At 44.0% G+C, this 27,328-nt stretch overlaps 1 protein-coding gene across 6 annotated transcripts in view; it reads right to left on the reverse strand.

The window, feature by feature from the left end:
* Positions 1–27,328, reverse strand: part of GLI2 (GLI family zinc finger 2) — a 201,752-nt gene that overhangs the window by 159,650 nt on the left and 14,774 nt on the right. For 3 of the 6 annotated variants that reach the window (XM_015868818.2, XM_015868819.2, XM_015868812.2), the window contains exon 1: positions 13,638–13,915. The gene's annotated coding sequence lies outside the window, so the exon portion shown is untranslated. Of the gene's footprint in view, positions 1–13,637; positions 13,916–17,862; positions 17,982–18,889; positions 18,984–19,612; positions 19,678–25,774; positions 25,845–27,328 lie in introns of those variants that run through there. The other 3 variants (XM_032445769.1, XM_015868813.1, XM_015868814.2) reach the window with 2 other exon arrangements.

Genomic DNA, 27,328 nt, shown 5'->3' on the forward strand with positions numbered 1-27,328 from the left:
TTGCTTGTCTTTACAGAGCTGCAGAGTAACCTGCCTCTTTTCTCTAGCAAAAGCTCTGGATGGTTTTAAAACATAAATCCTTGTTGAGCACATTAGCATAAATAGCTCAGAGTGGTCCACATGGGTGGCAAACAGTAATATACTTGGGGCTGAAAGAAAGCCCTCTCCGCCACACCTGACCTCCCAAAGCAGCTCTTACTCATGGACCTTTTCTTAAGAACCTGTGTTAAGAAGAGCAAACATCCTCTATTGATGAGCGTGTCAAAGCTGCAACATGTACCCATATTTCCAAGGGTCTAAGTCAAGCTACCCTCTTGCATATACCTGGGGTTTCTCCAGACAATGAGACAGAGCTCTTAGGAACTCTAGAGAGCTCAGACCCACCCTGTGAGATGCTAAGGGCAGGTTAGTGTTAACAGCAGCTGCACTGACCCCTCATCAAACTTCCGTACCAGATGTAAGTGACCTGCCCAGACAAACAACAGTTTTCTACTCCAACTTCTATCACAAAACCACAGCTCTGAGTTTTCTGGATGCTCAGGAATTGTACCCACAACGCCGATTCACAGACTCTCTCAAGGGAAGAATGTTGTATTCAGTTGCTAGCAGAGAGGAAACTTATCTGGAGATTCCTTTAATTTACAGGTATGGCATCAGCTCCTACCTGTCCTGTCCCAGTGAGCAACACTAGCCTAAAATCGAGCAATCATCAGCGCTCAGTCCTGAACAGAAAAATGTCATTTATAAAACTAACAACTTGTTTCCCAAGTAGAGGCACCAATTATGGCTCTTTTCTCAAGGTTTTCTTTTGCCTCTTTAACCAAGTACTACACAGCCCTTTCTCTCACACCACTGTAGCCCATTCTCTTCCCTGTTCTCTGGGGGTCTCTCCTGCAGTATCCAAAGAGAGATCAGGATCTTCTTCCCCACAGACACAGGCTACACATCTCAGCTGAGCAGGACACTGCACTTGCTGCCCCTTAGGCTGATATGCCCAGTGCTAGCCCCTGCCATGTCCCATCACTATGTCTGCCACTAAAGCACACCTAGCTGCTGTGCCCAGTTTGAGCCCCCAGTAAGCCCAAAGAGGCAGTGAGAAATGAGGTCCCAGTTACATTGGGACTCATCAGATTGATTCGACAGAACCATAGCCAGGTGGAAACCCTGCACTTGGATGGGATGGTGTCAGCTTTCCTTCTGAACACTGTGCACCTCATCATTCAAACATTGCATTCGTAATTACACCTAAACATGAAACATGAACTTTCTATTCTCGTCCAGTTTTCAGAGGAAGCTAATAAATCACTTCTTTCTCCAGAAGAGAGAATTCCAAGCCTGACACCCAAGACACCGGCTGAGATTCAGCCTTTCAACAAGGACTGAAATCTAAGGTTTTAAAAGAATAAGAATGGGAACTTAACCAGTGCACGGCATGCCTGCAGGCTGGGACATCAGTTGGCACAGCCTGCACCAAGGGTGGTCGCAGGAGCACTGCCTACATCAGTGAGGCTCATAGAACTATTAGATGCAGGAGCAGTGGAATACCCCTGCTCCTGGCAGTGTAAGCCAAACTTATGAGTTGCTGAGTAAAAGCACTGCCTGCCTCCTGTCTCTGCTAAAATCAGGAGCAGCCCTCCTGCAGCTGGCAGCCCCAGGAGCTGCTCCCACAGCAAGCACCCTCATCTTTGTCACCCACAGCAGCACAGCGCCAGGCTGCAGTCTCACCTTTTCTGCCACCATGGCCCCAGCACCACAGGCAGCAGAGGGATGTCCCGCTGCCACAAGTGGCACAGCCCCAGTATTCCCTGGTTTTACCAAGCAGTGAGGACCTTTCAGAGGCAAACTCTGTGGGAACCACCCTCATGACAAGAGGGACCCAAGGGTCTTGGGTTAATTTTTCTGGTGGCTTTTAGTTTGCTCCTTGCAACCTCGCAGACCACAATGAGAAACACCAGCATTTTCAGCTTGTACTATTCACACTATGCTCTAATCTAGTTTGCATGTCCAGTCCTGTCATTAGCTGGAGGAAACATTAATCCAAGACAGTAGAAAAGGAGGAGTATAAAAAATTGTTTCTGGAAACAGCAGTTCTAATGGCAAGCGTTTGTTATCTAGACCCACAGCTGAGTAAAACTGAAACACATTATACCCCACACACAACATTTTTAACCATATGTTGAATCACTGGTGAGCTCCTGATCCTAACACACAACATAAGCTGAAACATCAGCATCTGAAGTGTCTGATGTAAAGCATGAGGGGCAGTTACACTGAGTCCAGTTAAAATCACTGCTGCAAGTTTGCAGGGAGAGACCTTCATGTGAGGTGACAGGTATGGGGGAACAGAGCCTGAGTCTGCATGGGAGGGGGAGAGAGGAACGCTCATTTCATTCTAAGTGATTCTGTGAGGTTGACTGGGGAGAAGATTATATAGCTGGGAGGAGGGCTGAGACAGCTAAAGAATAACACATGGTATGCTTTCAAAACATACAGCAACATGTGACATTCGTCTGCAAGTCTGGCGCTGAGGAGCCTGTGGTCTGGCAGCAGTGAGAATTTCTGCTTTTTATTTCTGAAATCATCACAGCCATGTGAGCTGAACCCCCCACCTAATAGTCTGGAGGGAAGAACATAAAATCAGATTTTACGTACCGTACTCAGTCAGCCATTGTTCTCAGTGGATTTTATCCTCCAACTCAATTCCCACACCATTAAGTGATGCTGTCTCTTTAAAACACGATGCGGTGCCGTGCCAAAGCCTGCAATAAGGATCACTGGCACCAAAACAGTCAAAGCACAAAGCTTAATTCTCTCCTTAATAAGACAATTAAAGAAGAGTATTTGGATACGGCAATCTGCAAGTACCAACACAGAGCACTGATATCTCCAAAGGCATGTTGATCTGAAGGCTTTATCATACAGCATCTGTCGCAACCAGATGCCACCAACACCTGAGAAAAGTTGGAAATAAAGTGGGTTAATGGTGCTGTGATGCACACAGAGATTTGCTCTGTCCAAGTTTCCACTTCCAAGCATGTTAGAGGGGGCATGAAAGAAGCTGCCTTTTTGCGACAGTGAATGCCTTAAATACACAGAAATGAATTAGGTACACAGATAAGGATGGACACAAGTGATTACCCATATGGTGGAGGCTCCTGACCACATCCACCTCCAAGTTTCCAGTCAAACAATTCTCCGGTGTTTTCTCTTAGCAATCTTCACCCCACAGAGCTGAACCAAAGCTAGCGCAAAAGATAACCACAGCGATATAAGAGCTAATTAGTCATTTGATTAGCTGGCAAGAAGACAGGGCACTGCGATTCTGTGACCTAAAAGGATGTACAGAAATCTGCAGCCCGCAGAGAGCGAGGGAGAAATGGATGATGTTGAAACTCCATTAGCTCACAGGAAGTGTTGAAACAGAGTAGACACTGAGTTGAGGTGTGACATCCACAGCACTCGGACAGAAAAAGAGCACCTAAGCACTTGGCTTGTAACACTGCACTGACGATGCTCATGGTCCAGCCGGTGGGGGAGGCTGCAGGGCCATGTGATGTCATGCTCCTAGGGAGACGTGCTGCCTGGCTTGTGGGTAGCACAGACCTCATCCCACTGAACAACGTCATGTAGCAAGAGGGGAAAAATAACACACAAAAAACCCCATCTGCCCTGCCTTCTTTACAGGAGGCACACCATGCCAGGAGAAAGCAGCCAGAGGATGGAAAAGTCACTTAGAAGAGGACACCTTGAGCAGTCCACCTTTTCACCACATCTCCACAGAACCCCATGAACCGGCCCATAATTCCATATGAAGCAACATGAAGTGGGTTGAGGTCGGCATGTCTCCCCTAGGCTGCATAGTTGAATCTGCAACAGCAGACAATGACACCAAGACAGCCAAGGCTATGGGTCCCACATTACTGCATCTCTGTCCTTCAGCCTGACAGCTGGAGCACATCAGCTCCTGACCATCCCCAATGCACTAAATATTTCCAGCCACATCTGAGGCTGTGCCTCCCCAGCAAGTCATTGTGTGGTGTGGATTTACCTGTGGGGACCTGAGAGAAACCTGCCCAGAACGAACAGGCAGCCCAGCATGGCTCCAGCTCACTGTCAAAAGGTCCCTCCACCAAAAAGACCCTGCCCATCCCTGGAAGTGCTCAGTGTCAGGCTGGATGGGGCCTTGAGCAGCCTGATCTAGTATCTGGCAACTCTACTGACAGCAGGGAGGTTGGAACCGGATGATCTTTAAGGTCCTCTCCAGCCTAAACCATTCTGTGATTCTACAATCTCCCCTCCCAGCAGGTTGGATGGCATCTTGCTTTTGGGTATCTCTACCCTGGGAAGAGATTAAAGGAAGTGAATGCTTTGGCAGAGATCCCCCTGCCACCTGCACCACTGGAAATGCCCTCTGGAAAGTAAAGGAGGAAAGTAAAGGATCTCTCACCTTGCACGCTCCATCCCCATCCGTCCCCTTGGTGCGGATCCAGGCCTGCCATTCACCGCCCACCACCTAGTGTTCTTTGTCCCAGACAGATGAACTCAGCTCCAGCATCAGCAAAGTTCTCAGAGTAAGCTCAGTGCATAGTTTAAATTTTAGCAAACCCTGCCAGAGGCCTGGGAGTGAAATGCAGAAGAAAGAACTTTTTTCTTGAACAGAGAACAGAGACTAAGAGTGCTGCAGCAAGGAAGTTCCTTAGGTTTACCGAGACAGTGCAACCACAATATGTGCAATGGTTTCCCCTTAATTCTCTTTTCTTTAAGTGGGGAAAAGACCCCAACAAACAAACACAATAAAACAAAGGCCAAACAATTATTCATGGTTTAGGAACACACCTAATGCACTCAGCCCTATAACCCATTACAGTTCTGAGAAAGGAAGAGCAAAGTTAGGAGTACAGTTACTACAGTCTACAACGGAATTCTAAATTTCCAGACCTGACCTGTTGTGAGTTGGAGCAAAACCTCAAAACACTGAAATTCTCTACACAAGGAATTCTAAACAATCACTTGGAGTCTACTGGAAAAACAGCTGCACTGCTACAGCATTCCCTGCAATCTTATTTCAACAGAAAACCTGCATTTAATTGCAATACAGTGACCTTTAACACTATCAAAAAAAGACCCATCTCTATTTTTTTCTGCCCTATTTGTTTGTTTGTTTGCTTGTTTTTTTACAACTAAGACCTGATTTTGCAAGAGATTTTAGAGCTGATGATGCCAGGTACTGGAATATGACTCCATCAGCAAGCTCGAGTCAGGAAATACCAAAGCTATGGTTGCCAAAGCAACATAATTAACTTGATCACGGTACATACACTGCGCACTGCTTCCCAGAAGGCCCTTTAACACCCAACTAATGGCAACTTCTGGAACGGCACATCAGGATTTATTTCTCCTCTAAGTTCTTCAAGAACACACCCAGCAAAAGGAAAACTTTTCATGATTACTGGGAGCCAAAAGTAGCACTCTGCTCCTGGCCAACGGCGCTGGGGGCAATCTTGCTGTGAATCAGCTTGCATCACTAATAGCTGTAGAAGTCATGGAAACTCACAGTTCAGTCGTGTAGAGCAAACACTTTTCCAAATGCGTCACTTTCAGTTCATTACGAAATTTCAGAGATTTCATTCTTTTATGGCAGAACTGATAATATTTTTACTACCTGGGCCGGGGGGCCCTGATGTTGAATGTTGAGCCTTGACCCCAGGGCCACAGATTTCCAAACCTGAATATGTTGTCAATAACTTAACACACACAATGTATCAAAAATCAGCTCCCTCTGTTCATCTGGAAAAAAAAAGGGGGGTGGGGGGGGGGGGGGAATGGAAAAAAAATTGAGTGATGAGCTTTTCAGTCTGTCATCAGACCACAGTGACCTCAATTTTTTGAGAAATAAAGTCAAAATCTATTCTTATCTTCAGAGATTCAAGATGTATTTATGTGTCAAACTTTTCTCCCCCTTGTCCTTCGCCTTCGGGAAGCGCACTAAGAATGATATCAAAGCCTGAAAACCCTGCGATCCCATTTGCGTTCACCTCTGACCCCGGACGCCCGTAGCTCCCACCAGTTCCCCAGCTCATCCCAAACGTATGGCACAGAATGCAGATAGGGGAACAGCTCGCAGCAAGCCCCACGGGATCAAATAAAGGCCACTTTGCATAGGAAGACCATACCAATCTGATTTTACATATATATATATATATTAGGCAGAAAAAAACAAACCTTGGCAGTTTCCTTCTTTTCTATAAGCCTTGAAAGATGTTTTACCAGCATCTTCCTCTCCCTTACACACAAATATTTGATTATTCTCTTTGAAATGTCTTGGTAACATCTACAGGCATAAGACGCCGAATGCAAACACTGATTGATTCTTTCTTAGCCATCAAATGTGCTTACACAGCAACTACACATAGCAAATGCACACAAATCTCACATTTCACGTTCAAAAATATGAACGTGCCGTGTTTTTTTTGCTCCAACATAATGAATGAGTTTAAACATTACAACTTGAAATTATTAAGTAAATCATGGCACCTGCAAAGCTTCAATTTGCATAGCATTAATTCATGATGGCGTGTAAAACAAATTCATCACTCTCACTGTATTGTGGTCTGATTTATGTCGGAATTGGAAAAAATAAAAATCATGGGCACAAAATTATGTTGACAAGATGTAGGCGCTCCCCTGTGCTCCTTGAAGCCCAAGGTGGCTCTTTTCCATCCTCCACCCCCCCTTTCTTTTTTTTTTCTTAAAGCATCAAAACAACTAAATTATGTGAAAGAAGGCCGGGAGAAAGCATCTTTAAAAATGAGTAACACGCTGGCATCACACGAACACACTCTCCCGTTATTAATGTCAAGCATGGTGAAGATACTCTAGGAAATCATTACCATTCATAGCTACTAACAGCCATTAAATTTCAATCAATTCAACTTAACACAAGTGTACTTCAGTAGCCCTTACAGTTCCTTACAGAGGTGGCTCAGAAAGTCCTGTCTGACTTATTGCATTGTCCGCTGCACAATGAGGCGCTGCTAAGGACTGCTCTGAAAGGCGCTATCTTAGTGCTGGGAGCTGATGCTCTTTTAACACCAGAGCAACCAACAGACCTTGCTTTTATGGAAACTTTGATACAAGGGGCTCTAATAGGAGGACACCACAGGTCAGTAAAAAGCAATAGACTGAGTTTAGATAGGGATGCAGCTTCTCAAACTGTAAATAAATTTGGTGAGATGTTTTCAAGGCTTTTTTGATTAATTTTAATAAGTGAATCAATGCGCTTCACATAGAACTCAAATTCTAGGTGATCCCCTTGCTACAGAAGAACATGCTCATTAAATATTTCGGACGTTTAAAGGAAAAAAAGGATTTAATTTCCAAAGGCACATTATTTAAAGTTCCCAGTAATGAATACAAGCCACCAAGCTGTGATATTACGGCATCTCCTACGCATCTGAATGGCATTTGTAACACCGGATGTTTTTCTTCACTGCTCTTGCAGGCATTCAGCTGTGCAGCTGATCATCCCTTCCAGAGCATGGGGGGCTCTGCAGCCCCACACTGGGGATGTTTGTCACTATGTGAAATGGGTGAGGGACGGTAACCATACAGAGCCCGTTACCCAAAGACTGAACCCACACCAGGTTCCACTTTGCAGCACTACATCCCAAAGAAGGCCTGTTCCTCCAAGGAGATTTCATTAGTTTCATCTGAATGAATTATCTACAGCAAAATCCCACATTTCACAGTGCATAAAAGTCTTTTTATTGCTCTTTTTTACAAACAGGAGCCCAGATTTTCCCAGTAGGATGCATCCTGCTGGGCACAAAGTCCTTTTGGTGGATTTAGAGGCACTCTGAGATTGCAGGTGCGCATTCCTACAGGAGGGATTGACACTTTGTGCATAGAAAAAGCAGATGCAGTCACAGGTGTGCCATCCCTGCATCCGAAACTGCAAGCTCTGATACAGACGCCCTTCTGCAGCTTTTAGATCATCCCTTAGAAGCATCAGCATTGATGACACTACTTAATATTGGAGTGTTCACGACTATTGGGCAGAACTCTGAGGTTATCATTCCCCTGCAACTTTAACTTAGAGTAGTAGTGAAGTTCTTCAGAGTCCAAACACCCAAGAAATCACTGAGAGAAATAACATGCTCAGTTTTAACTCATTTCCCTACACTTATTCATGTTAGAAAGGTCTTCATTTAAAAACCTTCCAGTGACAGGATCAGAAAGTGGCAGAGTTCGAGTAAACCATGCCAAGGAAAATGTTAGCAATGCTTAATCATACTGGAAGCTACATTTAATTACATCTTTTTAAGTCCATCTGGGGAGAAACAGAAGAGACTGAAGTATGTCACCTGAGATGATCTAGATACTGAAACTATTTGTAAGTTAACAAAAGCATTTGCATCACAAAGCGCTCTGGGGCAGCACCATGGCAAAGCAGATGTGTAATGAACAAGGATCATAGCACCAAAACAATCGGGATTGTAAATAACTGCTACTAATCTGCAATCATTTAAATTTGCGTCTAATTGCTAGGCAGCAAATACATTTCATTCTTGCAGAGGGAAACTCTGCGGAATACACGCTCTGAGGCATTTAGCGGTAGGAGCAACGCAGTCAAGAATCTGAAAGCCAGGAGGGCAGAGAAGAGACAAACAGCGGGGATGGATTTGCTGCAACATCTCACACACATTAAACAAACTTCTCCCCGGAACAGAATTAATAGCACGGCCATCCCCACTGTAACGTACTGTAAGCGCCGCAGGAGCAGCACAATGATGCACATGGGAGGCAGGAGGGTGGTGGCTATAGAACTACATTCAATCTAGTGCTAGTGAATAAAAAGTTCCTTTTATTTCTCTGTTGTTTTTGGTTCATTAAATTTTCCACAGATTTGCGGAGAAGAAAACGTGATCAATAAACCTTGACAAAAGTGAACATGTGAAAAAGGCGAGAGAAAGGCACAGGAAGATAAAAGTGATATCCCGATCCCAGATTTCAGAGGCAGATGACCAGAGCTCTGGGCTGCTGAATAATCTGAATAGACCATCATTTCTTTACAGCCTTTTACTTTCTTTTTCCTGACTGTTGGAACTCTTCATTCAATACAATAGTAAATGCACTAAAACTTTTTTTCTCATGCTAATGGTCGAAATGGGCGCTCACAGTTAAAACACACTTCCCACCAACTTGTTTTCTTTAAAAAAAAAAAAAAAAAAAAGAATAAAAAAAAAAATTAACCTATTCAAGTTAAACTAAAATGTCAAAGACAGCTTAAGGCTTACTCTCACCATTCCACGAAATTAATGGTTTTCTCCCCAGCAGATACAAAAAGAAAAGCCTTGAATAAGGATAAAGCTGCTAAACTCCTTTCATATGAAAAAGAACACTTAGAAAGTGAAAAGAAATACATCCAGTACAAAGATCCTGGTACCTACAGTTCTAATTTGTATTGTTTTCTCTTGGAATATTTATAATTGCAGTGAGGTGACAGCCAAGCTCAAATAACTGCAAAAGGATGGAGAAGGACGTGCAGGTGTGTTCGGGCAGCCGTGCCCAGTGACAGTGCTGCAAATGCTTCCCCTGAACACAACGGGGACCCAAAAGAACCCATTTCCAAGTATGTTTTCTAATTTGGGCACCCACTTCCAGGCACAGGGACCTCTTTTCAGTGGCACCGAAAATTCAGAAATCCAGCATAACTTTTAATACTCTGAATTTCTGAATGACAGGATAACAGCTTTCCTATGGCACATTTTAGCATTTGAGAATTTGGGGCTTTTTTAGAACTTAAAGGGAACAGAGTGTGCTTTTAGTAGTACTAAGGCATGAATGAAGGAAAGTTCAGTGGCCTCTCCCACACTATGCATTATCTCATAAGTATTAGCTTCCAACTGGAGCTGGCCTGCAGAAAATTGGACCTAGTGGTGTAGTCATTTGTTTGCAGTCATCCCAGTAGGAAAAGCTACAGAGCTCCAGCTCTCAAGGCTGCCACGCAAGATCCGATCCTCACCACTCAGGCACCAAATTATCAGTGAATTTATCTAAGATTCCTTGTATAGGATTGGCTGTACACATGGGTCAAGCATCATGCACTCTGCATGCACTGACAGAGTCATACATAAGCACACACATGCACATGTGCAGTGCTTGCCTCTAACACAACGCCTTCTCCAAGTTGCTCACACCAGTATTTGTTGTTCATTGCTATCATTTCATTTAGCGTTGTTTTCATTAATTCCTGAATACCTCCTGTTGTTTCCCTTTTCTTTGAAAAGGCCTTGGGAACAGCGCTGGAGCAAACAGCAGCAAACCCTAAATACCACTTCATGCTTTGTGGTAAGTTGTCCAAATGCGCAACTGTTTAAAATATTTACCCAGGTATACAAGGGGGTTACGCAGCACTCGAACAATGCGCTGGAATCTTTCCCATCAGTATGAGAGCAGACAAAAAGCAGAGGCTGCTTAACCTCAATGTCTCAGCAGCAAGTGAGAAGTGCAAATATTGCATTTCTATAAAGCCCTGGAAGCTTCATAGGAATGGAGTGGCAACTAATTAGTTTGATGCTATAGTCACATCTAATGTCCCTAAGTAGCTGCTTTGAAAAAATCTGGCTGCCTTGAAATCCTTGGCCAGATTATTAAGTGGAGGCTTTGTGGCGAAGCAATAGATAGGTGTTTGCTGCACAAATACATACAGATTTTGGTGATTGCTTAGTGAATCCACTGCCTCCGCTAATCTGCACTGGAAACTTCCCTCTGAACAGAGCACTTCTGCTCTTCAAAAGCATGAAGTATTTGTGTACCTTTCAGACTACAGGGCAAACAACTGCCGTACAGTAGGCCACCAGCCCCAAGGGAGGCAGCCGACTGGGTGTCCTAATCTCATGAGATCTGGGCAGATGCTCTACCATGTCCTTAAACAAAGAAGGATGGGGACAGAAGACAGGAAAATACCCTTAAAAAGTCAAACTTGATCTAAACAGGAGTTTAAAAAAAACCAACAAACCCAAACATTTTGAACTCATGTAACAAAGTGATCATATAACCCTTCCCCTGCACAGCTGGTCCTATTGCCCCAGAGCTCCCATGGCTCCTCTGCAAGTACATCACTGTAAGGTACATTATGGTGTGAGCCTTTAATTGCATTAAAACCATAAAAGCCAGAGTAAAAAATGATCTTTTGCCATAAAAGTTCCAACTGCTTTTAAAACAACACCAAATCCTGATCGCTATATACCACTGCACTGCCAAAAACAGAGATCTTATCCAAATGGGATTGCAGCACTCAGTGTGACGCTGGGGAATGCAGGCTGCTGTGTATTGGATATCTGAGGTCAAGTTCTGTTTTCTTTTACACAAGTATAAACTGGAGTAGCTTCATTGAAATGATGCCAGATTTATACTGGCATATGCCTCCAGCTCAAATTCCTCTACGGCTCAAATTTTTCTCTAAATGAATGACCTAACACAAACAGTATTTGTCCATCTGTATACATCCCCTTTGACACACTGAAAGAAAAAAAAAAAGACATTGAAAGGAAGTTGGAAACAGTCCTCGAGATTCTGTTTTTCTCTGAAGAACAGCAGTTGCATTTCTGGGCACTTCAAAGCCACAGACTTGAAGCAATAACAACATTTAAGCTCAAGTGAATCTTACCTCACCTTACTTTACAGATTAGCTCTTCCACAAACATACACAGAGGCCAGGACATACGCAAACCCACAGAGATCAGTTCATCTTCAGTGGATTGGGTACGTTTAGTTCTACAGATGGGTCACTTTTTCAGTCAAGCAACCCATTTAGAGTGGAAAAACCACAATGAATCTCATTCACTTCTTAAAAGTCGTGGGTTTCGCCATAACCTTCAGCATGGCGTTTTTACTGCAAATTCAAAGGTTGACAGGTGTCAACATTTCCTGCAGTCCCAGCCAAAACACAAATCACCCTCCCCACCCCTCACGAACGCTGACCCAAACCAGTTCACCAGCGGCAGCTGCTGTACGCTGTGAGCAGCGCGCAATGCAAACATCCCAGCACATCATCCTCTCCAGGTGAATGTGCAGCACAGATTGCACTTAGGGCTCCTATTTTAGTGAGCTGAGTTAGGTTTAGACCTCGAAACTTTATTATTATTATTATTTTTCTCTTTGAAAGGTGGGTAGCTACAACAAACAGATCAAATCAATCTTACAACAAATCACTCCGCCCCACTTCTGTGTATTTTGAATTTCATGGCTTATTTACTCTACTTTTTTTTTTTGGCACCAACTCCACAGCGCGTGCCAATGTGATATCTGTTGAAATGCTCCTTTATGGAGCATGCTGGTCACACATCTACTTCCACAGCCTTGTGCATCCCGAGCACCTCAGGTGCAATAAATAACGAGTAATAATAATGGATACAGCAAGGGGGGCAGACAAAGTTTTACAACCACTCTCTTTATCTGTAAAAGCAACGAAATCGACACACGCGGGTGAGATGCTGATTTATCCGAGCACAGAAGTGGACGTAAAAGTTTGCAGTGATGGAACCGTATGGAACACGTGGAGTATTTACAGGAAGGGGCGAGTTCGGGGGCAGCTCCACTGTTCTGCCACTCCGGGACATTGGCTGGCTCACAACCGGGTACAAAAGGCCTACCCGGGCTGGGTTGGGCTGCGCGCTCATCCCGGGGCGGGCAGAGCGCAGCGCAGAGCCATCCCATTAAGTTTCTCAGGCCCGGCTGCAATGAGCGAAAAATAAAATAAAATCCCTTAGCCATCGCAAAAGAAGCGGCAGGATCGCTGCTAAACCATCCCGAGCCCCTACCCTCCACAAGTCAGGTTGCCCAGGAAATGATGGCAATCACTTGAGGCAGAAAAGGCATCTAAATGAGCCCATCTCCCTCCCTTCTTCTCCGATTGTTTTAAAGCCACCGAGTCCCGGGGAAAAAAACTCTCAACTCCCTAAGTCCTTAATAGGATTGGAGTCCGGGTCTCTCCGAGCCGCTCCTCATCACACAGGGATCAAGTTGCAGCAGGGAATTTTTTAAATTCCTCGGCAAATATACTTGTCGAAAGATTGCCCCTCCCGGGGGGGGGGGGGGGGGGGGTGAAAAGGAAGGGGGGGGGGGGGGGGGGGGGGTTAAGTTAATAAAATTAAAATAACGAAAAGGCGAACTCAGGGGTGGCCATGGGGAGCTCCGGGACCGGGCCGGGCGTTCTCCGGTGCGGGGACGGTCCCCGCAGCCCCCGGGAAAAACAATGGTCCCGGAGAGAGCGGAGGAGAGAGCGGTCCCCACCGGGGGGGGGACACAGCGGACAGACGGACACACACCGCGCTGCAGCGCTCCGCTCACCGCAGACGGGGGGAGAAGGGGGGGAAGAACATGCACGGGTGCGACCCCCCACACAAAAAGGAGCCCCCCACCAAATTGTCACCCCCTCCCCCCTCCCCGGCCCGCTCCGGCACGGAGCATCTCCGCCAAAAGCGGGAGGAGAGGCGGAAAAGAAGAAAAGAAAAAAAAAAAGAAGAAGAAAAAAGAAAAAAGAAAAAACCAACAAAACCAAAAACCCCACACCAACCCAACAACAAAACCTAAAAAAAAGCACAATGAAAAGACACAATAAGCATCAACTTTACCCAAAAAGCGGAGCAGCAAGTTTTCAGCAGGCGAGCGGTTGCTGCGGAGCAGAGCTACTCCTCCGGACCCCCATCATAAACTTGGGGGAGGGGGGCGTGGGAGGGACTTTCCCTCCGTCCTTCCCTTTTGTGCCTCTCCCCTCTCTTTGCTCCTCGCCAAAAGCTGCGGCGGAGCGCAGCGCGTTGCCGATGCGGAGCGGCCCCGCGGAGCCGTGCGGGGAGGCCGGGGTGGGCCCGCGGAGCTCCCGCTGCCCATCAGCCCATCGCGGGACGCGGCGCGCACACTCGCACGTATATAAATAAATATATACACACACGCAGGCTGAAGTTCGGAGGCTTGCGGGGAAGAGGCTGGAGAGCTTTCAAAGGAGGACTGGCTGCAGGGTTTGTGTTTTCTCCCTCCTCCCTTTAAAAATAACGAAGGGGAATGAAAAGCTTCGCACCCTTTCGGTGTGGGAGCAGCGGACCTCTCCGGATCTCCTCTCTGTGCTCCCCCCTCCCCTTCCCATGCCCCCTTCCCCGGGCAAACCGTGGCGGTTCGGTGCGGGGTTATCCCACCTCCGCTCGGCTGGAGGACATCTACAGCAAAACCCCCAAACCCTCTTCTTCGGGGAAAGCTGACCAACACACACAAAAAACCAAAACACAAGCAGAACCCCAAACAACAAAACTTTGGCCTCATGTGGACGCATCCACGCAGGGGCGGGATGGAGCTCGAGGTGCCTTTCTCCAGCTCTTTTTTCCTCCTCCGCTTTTGTGTTCTGAACATCTTCCACGGCTGTAACCTGGGCCTGGGCCATTGGAACGTCCTCCCTGGGAGAAGCGTTCGTTAAAGACTGCTCCCTAAGCGCAGTGACTGACCTGGCCAGAGCACATTGCTCTGTTTAATCCTTGTCTTTTGGGAACAGGGCTGCAAGGAGAAGAAAATATCCCCCAAACATACCCCTCTGCATCCCAAAAATATCTTCACTTTTGCACTGATCTGATGCATTAACGTTAATACCAACGAGGAATGCAGCAGTTTTTAACTTGGACCATGGCCAGACGGGGCTCGTTACTTGATTTGTTTTGATTTCTTTGGCTATGGAATTTATCAAAAGTTTAAAACACAACCAGATGCTTCTAGGGAGGGTCGCTGTGCTGTTGTACCCTACAGCAAGCTGAAACTCACCGGACCATTGGGGTATCTGACTCCAGCAGGGTTATGTCCAGTTCCATGGCAACCGCATGCCACATCAGCCCCCAGCTTCACTTTCAGTCCCTTGGGCACTGTTAACATTTGCCAGCGGATTTGCCCAACACACAGCCCAGGTCTGGGCAAGAAGAGAATGAGCTTTATGCCCCTTGGAAACCTTTCTGTACAAAATACAATCTGACCGGACCCCACGCTCGGTATCTCAATTTAAATTCTAAAAACCTGCTGCTAACTATAGTGCCTTCGGTCTGAATGCTCGCACACCTCTTTTCTCATAGAATCATTAAGGTTGGAAAAGACCACATCATCTCGTCTGAACACCATGTTATTGTATGACATTAGAAGGCTAACGCTTGAGAGTGACAACTTGGCTCCCCATGCGCCCCAAAACGCCATTTATTCCATGCAGATACCCCAGGGAGACAAGGCAACAGGTTACTGCACTAATCACCAGCATTATGACTTTATCTTTGTCTGAGACTAGCACCAGCATGCACCCACTATCTCATTGGAAGTTCCCTCTTCCCACCATGGCACACATGCATCCTATTCTGAGCCAGAAATGCAACCTTTCGCCATGTGAATTTTGTGCTGCAAGGGGTTTCACTGCTGAAGAGAGCACTCCATTACAGAGAGAGAGAGGGGTTTTGGTTACCAGGAGTAGGAACAAACCAAGCCTTTGATCTCAGCAAACAAAGCACACTTGTGCACCCAGGTACTTCACTGGGGGAGGATGACCTACAAACCCGGGGGGGCATGGGATAGAATAAGAGGTTTTTGGATCAATCAGAAACTGCTGGAGAATAACGGTATGTGAGATATGGCTTAAATTCTTGCTGCAGTATTAGAGTATATATGCACCTAGACTGTAGTCAAGAACTTTTTTAAAATCAAAAGAAGGAAATAATGGATTAATTCAGAGCAGTTCAATAGTCAAGGACTGTTTTTCTTTCTAGAATTCATACGTGAAAATCCTTTAGAAAAAGATGATTTTTAAGCCTGGGGGAAGCTCCTCCTTTTTGTAGCAGGATGATGGAGGGTGACGGCTGGGGCTCTTTGAGCACCTCCAGTTGGCTTTTACATTATCTGACCACTGTAGCTCATCCGTCCTTCTCTCTCCTGCTCTGCTCATTGAACTGCCCTCTCTTAATCTTCCATAGGTGTCTGAGATTAAATAGATGACAGAATGACTGACATTTGGTATACATAAAAGAATCAAAATATGAACAAGGGGTCAAAGTGCAGCTCTTCCCTCTGCTCTTCTCTCTGCTCTTGTACAGCTTGATGGGGGTGAAACCAGGTACAGATTTGAAGATATGTGACAATGCACAGTTACTATACCTTGCTGTAGCATGAGTGTGTGGGTATAGAGGATACATTCAGAAAAGTTCTGGACTAGGGAGATGGGTTTTTAATCATAATAAAAAAGAAAAGAAGAAAAAATGAAGAGAAGAGAAGAGAAGAGAAGAGAAGAGAAGAGAAGAGAAGAGAAGAGAAGAGAAGAGAAGAGAAGAGAAGGGAAGAGAAGGGAAGNGAGAAGAGAAGAGAAGAGAAGAGAAGAGAAGAGAAGAGAAGAGAAGAGAAGAGAAGAGAAGAGAAGAGAAGAGAAGAGAAGAGAAGAGAAGAGGAGAAAAAGCTCTCAATAATAAAAGATTGACATACTGCCAGCTCTGCCATTGTTAATCTGGGGTTTGTCCCACTTCCATTAGGTCAGTGGAATGAATATGATTAACCACAGGGGAAGCAAGACCAGCTCAAAGTGGGGAACACATGGGGCTTTTAAAACGTTTGGTTATTATATATATACATATATATTTATTTAATTAAAGAAGATATTTAAATAAAACAGCCCAAAAAAACCAAATGGGGGGTGATCTGCTCTGTTCTGCTGGAATCTATGAGATTTATTTCTATAAATCTTCATAGATCCTCATAGTAAATTACAAAGCCCAAATGAGTATTTCAAAGGATATTCATAGATAGAAGCTACCAGAAAACAACAACAACAACAAAAGCAACCAGCTTTAAACACACATCTTTTTTAGAAAGAAGACAATAATTACATATAGGATGATCACTAAGAGCTAGAGGCCTAAAATTTCATGCAATTCATATCTTTATGGCATCTGGTTTAAGTCCAAATGGAAAGTAGCACTTGATCAGTTCTGCCCTGATTTAAACAGCTGTATCAGCTCTGGGGTCAGTGACATTGCACAGAGTCTGAATGCATCTTCATGACTCTAGAATATAACTAATTTCAATGCTATTCAATAAATTAAGAACTTTGTGTACAATGCTGGCTCAGAATTTGCTGGGAGAATGGGGAATATTTTTTTGGCACAATACATTGCCTTCTTTTTTTTTTTTTTTTTTTCAAAGTAGCCTCTTACCTGGGGGAAATCGTAACTGTGTGCAGTGAGACAATACTCATCAGGATGATATGCAGCTTTGATTCCTATCTGCCTCAGTGTATGTGTTGTCTCTTGTTTAAAGCTACAGTGGGAAGTTCCTTGAGGCAGATGCCATTTTCCTGCATTGTACATTTTGATTAAGCCCTATACTTCTTTCTCTCTCTCTCTCTCTCTCTCTCTTTCTCTCTCTCCCCCCCTCTCCAAAATGTATCCAAGAGAGTAATTAATGCTAATTTTCTGATAGCTTTTTTCTCTCTTCTTCCTTCCAATGGAAGGGTCAATTCTTGCCATGTTTAATCTTTGCTGCATCTGGAATACAGAGCTGATACCATAAACTTTTGTCAAGTTTTTCTGTGGTTATGAAAGGTTACTTCCATGCTACATCAGCAAATGAGGCAGTACTTTTATTTGCTACAAAACCAGCCTGGAAGCCTGCCTTTCATTACAGAGAGCGTGCAAGAGCTTATTAAATCTTAACCAAACTGCAGAGTCCTACTAAAACAGGTCTCACGTGATTCACGTGACTACAGACATGGAAAGTACTGCTTGTAAAATGGTAAAAGGAAGCCATCTGAATGTGCATTGTCCACAAATGAGAAACATAGATGCCATCCCCTACCTGTCTTGGCTGAAGGACAAAAGTTTCTTCAAAATGCAGAAAGTGTTCCCCGCAGCTTTCAAGAAAAGTCAGACCTGGTTTGCTCACAGACAGCGAGGAGTCCTTTCTCTAGTTCAGATCTGAAACAAAATCAGATTTTTACTATGAGAAGGAGCTCAATGCTATCAAACTATAGAAAGTTGAAGATGGAAAGTTTAGGTCTGGGTCTATGCCTCTCACAGAGCTTCCAGCTATAGACAAGGAGTGGCACACTGTAATAGACAAGTTTCTTCCCCAGGCCTAGTCAGGGGTAGTTGTGCCCTTAGGAGGGAATGAGGGCTGGGAGTGGGATGTACAAAATGGTAACTGGTCCCTGTGTGTAGCATTGCATGAAGAGCTGTGAAGAGCTGGAGTTAGGCAAGGTACAGAAAGCAAAACTTCATAAGAAGTTCGTAAGAACTAAGCTTGTTGAAGTCTGTACTTGCATTAATTCACTTCAGAGATGGAAGAGAAAACATAAATACATATTAAATTTTGCAGAAAAACAGAAATCTTTATCAATAGAAAATGGAAAGAGTCTGGTCCTGTGTGGAAAAAGGATTTGAACTCAGTGATCCTTATGGGTTCCTTCCAACTAGGGATATTCTGTCAGTTATACATTATCCTATATTGTAGTGTACATACTCCATCAGTGTATATACACTGATAATTTTCATTAAGCTGCCGTGATTTTAGGGCTATTAAAACATTATCGATGGTGGCCAGTGATTATAGAAAAAGGGGAAAACTTAGTTTGGGCCTTCCCATCACCAAAAATCTTTATCCACTTAACCTTTGCAGTTCCATAAATTTAATTAGAGTGCTTCACGCTTATCTCAGGCGAGGCCAGATAAAGAGTCTCTGATAAAGCTGGAAAACAAATCCCAATTCTTAGACCAAAATTCAGGCTACTAGATATTGCTGTCTTAAGAAAACTGTTTTGTCAGAGCTCAGAGTTGTATCTTCACCTTCACTTTCAGAGGATATAAAGTGTTTGAAAATACCTCACCTTATATGCTTTTGTAGGTCACTTTTTTACTTTTTCTAAGTCTTTCAGAGGCATTACAGATCTTCTAGAAGATGTTTCAGCAAAAACATGGAGGCTGTAAAGGAATAAAAAGTTTAGAAACAAGAATGTGACCATATTATCCATACCTCAGAGCTCTTGTGTACTGAGGGCTCCTCTCTCCAGACTCCTCTAAGGGTTGCAGAGCAAAAGGTAAAGTTGTATACATGGTAGGATTTTTGGACAGAGCTCCTATTACTCCATACTCGATTCTTCAGACAGATAGTCTGCATTCTTTGAAAATCAGATGTCTGTGAGTTATCTCAACTCGGGCAACCATCACACCCATCCTTCTCTGTAAATCTTAACTAATGTTGATGATGATGAGCAAAAAAAAAAAATCAGAAGGGCCTTGAATCCCTAAATAATATCCCTCATATGCTACTGCCCACAGAGGTCCAGACTATTTTTGCTGAAGAGACAAGTAATGTTTGCAATCATGCCTAATATATTTCAAATCAGTTATATTGTTTATAGATTGCTTATGTCAAAACCTGTGAATTCTCCAGTGTGCTTTAGGATTTATGCACTCTACTTCTTTGCAAGGTTTGTTCTTATTTGTTGCTACCTGCAAAAATATATCTCTTGGCCCCAATTCACAGTGGAACAATGTTAGGTCATTATTCCTTGAATTGTTAGGCTGTAAAGAAGCAATTTCTCACTAACCTGTGACACAGGAAATTGTGATTCTGATGTCAGGTCATTTCTGGAGTTCCTTTTACACCAATCTGTTTTTCTGTCAGCAAATGACATTTATGTATTATTTCCAGGAAGTGTAGGCTTTAGTATTTTCATATGTATACCTCCAATATTTCTCTTCTGCCTCTTATTCTGCATAGCCTGGAGCTTTAATATATGATGCAACTGATAAATAAATATATTTTGATTGATAGTGCAAATACCTGGTAGCTGAAACTAGTGCTACTTTAAAGTACTTCTTAGAATAGTTGGGTTTCCTGCTCTTGTTTTCACTGAGATTTTCTTTTATGAAGCATTGCAGTGAATGATTAATGCTTGGATACCCCTTCCTGAGCTCTACTGAACTCAAGGTGCTGCTCAGTGCTCCTTGTGAAGGGAGCACAACCAAAACTACCACCGCAGCAAGACCTTATACTCTCCTTGAAAGGGTTTGGTGTTAGGAAACACAGTCACTATTTGGGTTTAGAACTAATTACAATGAGAGAACAGATACTTTTACCAACATACTGCAACCCAGTGCAGAGTTATTGTACTCATTTGAAACTTGGTGACACGTAAAACATCTGACAGATAAGCGTGCATGTGTTTTACAAATAAATATGCATATTGACTACCCAAGCAACAGTACACTGGCAGAATACGTTTTATGCATACTTGGGGAATGGATGCTATAAAGTTACACATCCACAGAGACAAAAGTTATTTCCATTGAAATTCATAGCATCAAACCTTTCCACAGAACTCAACCATTTCTCTCTCTCTTCTCTTCAGTATTGCTTTTAAGGATAGTAAGCAGAGACTCCTCCTGAGAAATCCCAAACATTTACAAAGCAGAGCCTAAATACTGTTTCCTTTGCACACAGGAGAGGATCTGTGTATGTCTCGTGGGCTAAGCAGATGGGATACAGTTCTCAGTGGCAGATAACATGCTAGATTATGTACCTTTATGCAAGATAAATGTGCAGCTTCTATAAATTAGAATCACACTGAGCACAACCACAGTGTGTTTTCGGCATAAGTGCAGTACCTATTTAATAACCCAAGAGAATCTGTTAATGTACTTACAGAACAAAGAAGGCAGTAGAAGGTGACCAGCAAGAACCACATAAACTTTCACTGAAAGACTGAAACACAGTTCTAGCAGCATAAAAATCCCATTTCTACCAATAAACAAACTGAAACCAAAGAAATTCCAAGCCAGGACTTCCAAATTCAGAGTGGGCAAATCTAGAAAACACACAGTAGTAACAACCTTACATGAAGCAGAAGAGCGATGATGTTACTAATATTCAGCTTGTTAATCCTTGATTGCCTCAACATTAGCCTTAACAAAAAAAAAAAAAAAAAAAAAAAGCATTGATATAAAATGTAGGATAGAACTGGTTCAGTAGTCATATGACCTATTAATAGTCTAATTAATCTTCTAGTATCACTGAACAATCCTCAATTCCAGCTGGCAGAGCCAGTACGACATAACCTACATACGAACTGCAGCATGGTGAGAATGACAGAGAACTTGGGCACTGCATTGAGCATCTCGTTAAGGAGCTGTTGCTCTCCTTTTCCTACATAGCTATGCAGAGAGAGAGTTGTGCACAGGCTGTGTCATACGCATTCAGCTCTTACTGTGAATCCCTCCTGGGAGAAGCTGTGTTTTCCCCCAGCCCCAAGGAGATTATTGGGACATATATGGCGTGAACACCCCCATACTGACTGTGCAGATTACAATCAATACAAAGAGCAACATTCCCTTCTGCAAAGATTATCTCAAGGTGCTGACAAACACTAAATATGGCCAACTAGTCCTGACTTACTAATAAATCTTAAATATCAGAAATAATAGCCATTAAAGTCCTTCCATTATTCTGTCCCTGTGCCCCAAGCAGCAGCAGGGCCTCCACAGAGCACAGCTGGTAAGTCATAGCATCCTGGTACAACCCAGCAGCTTATTCTATCCTGGGGCTTCTCCCAGCAGACCTCCTACAACATAGCTGAAAAATGTGCAATATTCTGATATCAATATATTTAACCTAGCAAATGTTTACTTATGCTGCAATAGTACTTTTCCCCTCCCAGGTGATACATATGGCCCAATCTTAGTGTTTCGTTCCGAACGTTCTCTGGTAAACATCCACTTTCTCCAGCTTATCTGAAGAGCTAACTGCTCAAGACATGGATTCAAATCCAGGTTGCTGATGAGTTCAGAGAAAACCCAAAACAAATACAGAGTGGTCAAAGTCCCCACCTTGTGCTCCATCAGAAAGATGTCGAAGCAAACATCATCTTCTCCCATCTCACTGAGGCATCACTCAATACTGACTCAGAAGGAGGACAGCCATCTCCTGTGCCACTGTGGGCACTGTCTGTGGCTCCTGTGGTCCTACTGCTCAAGCCTGTCTAGGTCCCTCCGTACAGCATCTCATCCCTCTGGTATGTTGATGGCACCCCACAGCTTGGTGTCATCAGCAAACTTGCTGAGGGTGCACTCAATCCCACTTGTCAGTGTCACTGATGAAGGTCTTAAAGAGTATTGACTGCAGAGGGTCTGGGATGCTACTCGTCACTGATCTCCATCCAGACATTGAGCTTTTGATCACCACTTTCTGGGTTCAATCCTGCAGCCAGTTCTTTGTCCATTTAATAGCTTACCCATTATATTATATATTACCCATATCTTTCCGATTTGGAGAGAAGGATGTTGTGGGGTACTGCGTCAAAAGCCAGACTGAAGTCTAAACAAATAACACTAGTGGCTCTTTTGTCCATTGATGCAGTGATCATCACCATAAAAGCCCACCAGGTTGGTCAAACAGGATTTGCCCTTGGTGAAGCCATGTTGGTTCTCCTGTATCACCTCCCTGTCTTCCATGTGCCTTAGCATAGCTTCCAGGAGGATCTGCTCCATGATCTTTTCCAGCACAGAATCTCCACAGTTCTTGAACACCTCCCTGGACAGAGACTCAACCATCTCCCAGGATAACCCATTCCAGTGTCCGAACACTCTTTTGGTGAAGAATTTTTTCCTAATATCCAACCTGAACCTCCCCTAGCACAACTTGAGGCCATCACCTCTTGTCCTATCACTGTCACTTGGGAGACTTTTGAGAGTCCATTAACACAGGAGCTAAGTGTAGGCTGCTATCTCTGCTCTTTTACGCACACTAAGCTGCATGGTTTCACTGCATGAAGGTTATGAAGAAAGGAAGCAGTAGGTAACTCCCTGGGTTGGAAATCACATACATGAAGACTATTTTACAGCATGCAGCACAGACACAGTTGTGGTGCAGTGCATGGAAAGAGAGCAAAACCCACAAGAGGCAGGTCTGATTGAGTGAGCTATGGGGATCCCTCTGAAGCTTTCCATGCTGTGTTCTCTGCACATACCACATCTGCTTCAGAAAGACGAAGGTCTATTTTAGGCACATTTTATGGAGTTTTAAAAAATGTTATTGGGACTATATTTTGTATCCCTTTGCCAGTAAAGCCAGATGACTGCACCATGGGCTAGATCTCCAGATGGTTTAAATCATCAGCCTTGCTCTAATTTGCACCAGCAAAGGATCCGGCCCCGTGAGTCCAACAAGGTAGATGGAGCTATAAAGAATACACCAAATGAGTTTAAATAGCTTTTCTAAAAAAAAAGTCACAACAAGACTTTCAGTGCTAAACATACGTATAAGGTCTGTTGAAATAGCGTTGCCAATCCCAAGCATTCAAAAATCATGAGTTGGACATGAGATTGGCTTTAAAAAACCCACAAGGTATATATATATACCTGCTTGGCAGGAGCAGGTCTAGGAACTTGCTGCTAAGAAAAGAAAAAAAAGAAGGGAAAAAAAAGAAAGAGAGAGAAAATGAATCTCGTGTAATTGCTTGACTCCAGAAACCGAGCTTTTAAGAAGAATATCATGAGACTCATGATAAAATCATGAGAGTTGGCAACACTATTAGTGAGCTGGAAATGATATAAAGCTCCCACTTCAGCAGTCTATAAAGGATCGGACTTTAAGTCATAAGCTTTTTATGCTCAGAAAACCTGTCACTGCCTTAGGACTGGCCTTTTCATTGTCACAAGTCTTCAGATTTCCATTAGATTAGTTCAGTTTCTAGGGACCTTCTGTTTGTGCGTAGTCAAAACAATATTTGGCAATGAAAGATTCGTGCAGCAAATTACAGATGGACACAAATGGGAACAGGCTCGAAGCAGGCTGTGAGCCTGGAGGAAAGGCTACGTCTGGGGAAAATGAGGTATTTCCACCCGGCTGCATTGGCTGGACTTGTACGAATCCCTGAAGAGCTAAACCATCCCTGAGAGATGAATCTGCAAAAGCATACTTTACATTAGCAAACCAGAGAGATCCTGGGGGGAGAAAGAGCAAATAAAGAAACCAGAAGAACTGCTTTGGAAGCCTGACATCTTCCACAGCCTGCAGCAAAGATCCGCCTGTCACTGAGGTGAGGGAGCTCCTGGCAGCATGGGGCAGTGGGATTTTCCTGATTAGCGTGTCCAGCCAGTACTAATCCACGGCGACAGGAGTCACTGACATCAGATGTGTGGAGAAGCAAAATCCAGGATGCAGCCAGCTCTGGGCACCATTCACAACACCAGCGGCTGGGTAACCTTTGTGTGCCTGCCTGCTGCTGTCTGAGGGGTCAGCCCAGCTGTAACCGCCTCCAATTAGCACCGCAAGATACCCAGATCCGCACCAAGGTCACAGAAAAGTGGGAGATCGCTCTGTGCCTTTGAAAGCCTATTAAGGAAGCATTGATCTTCCTAAGTGAAAGTTGGAAAGACTGGCATCAGACTTAGGAAAACAGATAGGGAGAGGTGTGAATACATCACACCTCACTGCGGCTGTTAAAAGGCCCCCATTGCTTTGGGAACAGCACATGGCAAAGCTGACACTTCCAGAAGAGTAATTGGTGATTTGTCTTTCTATGTGGAGCTCACCCTCTAGAAGTGGAATCTCAGGTACCAGGGGCTGCTACGTGCCTGACAGAGCTCAAATCCCCATCACTGTTTGATGTGGGCATTTGAAATCAGTTGCACTGTGGTGTTAGGTGGAGAGACCTTGACTTTTAAACAGCTGATTTACTTTCTTAGCACAGACCGCCTAGGCAGGAGAGCACTGTAGGAAACTTAGTGACTGGGATGAGAGAAGTCCACACTACTGACTCTGATTTCTCTTTACACCAAAGTACAGCAGAAGAAAAGAAAACATTTTGTGCAGTAGTGTTGGTCTTTTTGAGATGCCACACGTTCAGAAATCCCAGAGAGCCACGTGGACATCCTAGACTTGGCCAATACACTCCTTGGAGAGTCACAAAGTACTTGTACAGTGCTGTGAAGATGCAAACTGCTCTACATCTCATGCTCTTCCACGTGTCATACTGTGTACGTAGTGAAATGCCAGCTTGATGCAAAGTAAGTGCTATAAATAAGAAAATTAGCTCGCTGAATTGCAAACAAATTGGTGAACTGTGCATCACCATATTCATTCTGCTTTTAATGTTTTGTTTGTACGTGAAGGTTCAACTGCAAATCTGGCAGTGAGATGATGCTCATTAATGGACCGGAAAGGGTATTAAAACTATGACGAGCTGCCATCTAGTGGAAAAGTGGAGATCACATCTCAGCCAGACACTAGAGGTGCTAAAAAAAACTATTCTCAAATCTGCTAGGAGTTGAAAAAGCTACTTTGGAGTGGTGGGAGTTGCACGTACAAGGATCTCCACAAGTTCAGGCTGGCATTTTAACCCTTGAGGGCAGTGTATCTGCACAGAAATTTACAACACATTCACATATGCTCATAACATTACATATGTGTGTGTTCATGAATGTTTAAAATATAATAAACCAGAAGACCCTGGAGCTAAAGAGGCCTGGTGTACATCGTGTTGGTGATTAGCATCCTGTAACCATTCTGAAGTCCAGGAACACTGACTGCCAGGAAAGCCCTCAAGACAGCAACTCCGCTGGGTGGAAGACACCACAGTAGCTGTGGGAAGATGTTATTTTTTCAGAGACCTGCTTAGCATAGACTATCACTAAGGGTCAGCACTTCCCAAGAAGTATGCTGCTTTCTTTTTACAGTAAATACATTCATAGGGGTTTAATGAGTACAGTACCTATTATCACAGGGCCATCTTGATTTGAAACCAGCTTGCTTCTGCTGCCTGGATCCTTGCTTTGCCTGACCTGCAAAAGTAGAAGTACCAACAAATCACTGCTGAATTGTCCTACATGTCTCAATCCCTCCACCACGGCCTAGGCATTCAAAAGGGAACATAGGTAGGATCCAGATCCTACTCAGTATCTAAATTCTGGTCTAGGCAGAGCTGGTTGGCCTGTTTGCTGCTGTTGGTTTTACTCAGATGGGCAATTCCACGCCATGCAAAGATGTATGCAACGATTGGATCTTGTTTGCTTTCTATGGGATGACTTATCTACGATACAAAGTTTCAGGCCTAAGTTTAAACGCAAAGGTAATTGCTGCAAGTCCAACTCTGCCATCTCGTGGTGACTTTAAAGAGGTACTATTTAACGTAATAAGTGGGATTAACTGTATATGCAGGACAGGAAGACTTCTGCTACAGTCCCATTAGCTAAAATATTTATAGGAAAGGCACCCATCTGCATTTATAGGAATATTTCCATCTTTCAATTAGATAGAATAAAGGGGGGATTTTCTCGGTAGCTGTTTGCTTTATATTTTTCCTCAGCTATTGAAAGGCTGACATTTGTTTCACATTTGCGAGGAGCTGGCTTGCAGTCAGGTTCTCTTCCCGTTTCTCACGCAATGGCTCCATGCTGCAGCGCCTGGATTATAAACAGGGGAGCATTTAAACTCAAGCAATTTCTTTTCCTCCTCACTGAGGTCTACGCAGGAGCCAAGTTTTAAACAAAGCGGTTCAGTCAATTATATGCAAAAATTATTATAAAGCAAAGAACCATTTAAACTTTTTGGACAACAGATACTTGCAGTGTGCCAAGAAGCAACACAAACTGCTGTCCTCACTGAAATGAGTGACCTAGCCTGCTGCCCACTCTGGGACCAGATATTTCAGAGGAAGAAGCAAGAAACTGTTTTCAAAGAGTTGCCTCAGTCTTTTCCTCCCTCCTTGCAGAGCCAGTAGTTGGCAAGGCACAGAAAACAAACACCTTGATTTCACTGTGACGATGCAGACACACCGTGCATAACAGCGTGAACTTCCCTTCACCCTGCCCTCCTCCCAGGTGAGTCTCCAGTTACGAGATCCACAATACAAGGGTTGTTCAACAGCCCACCACACTGTCAGCCTTCATTTCCATCCCTGCTGTCCAGCGCTCATTCATGCACAACTACTTGCTCCACCTCACTTCTTTCTGCTGCTGCCCTCAATACTGATGTGCACATTCTTTTCAGATGTAGTTGAGGAACTGGGGTTTAGAGCTTTGAAGCCACATCAAATTATCTCAGGCTTTTGAATAAAGAAACCCAGATTAAAAGCTTTAGTGCAAAACTTCTCATTGCTTTCCTTCACTTTTCCTTTCTTCCACTACCGTAATTTATGCATCTAGAGATGCAAAGCCAAGAGCAAAGCAGTAAAAAACAAAAGGACTCACAAAGAACTTACAAATCAGTGCCTTATAGCCAGGCAGCCCTTCCCCTTCCTCCCAGTCATGTCAGATTGTGATCTCTG

This window comes from Coturnix japonica, chromosome 7 (assembly GCF_001577835.2).
Source record: "Coturnix japonica isolate 7356 chromosome 7, Coturnix japonica 2.1, whole genome shotgun sequence".
Lineage (NCBI taxonomy): Eukaryota > Metazoa > Chordata > Aves > Galliformes > Phasianidae > Coturnix > Coturnix japonica.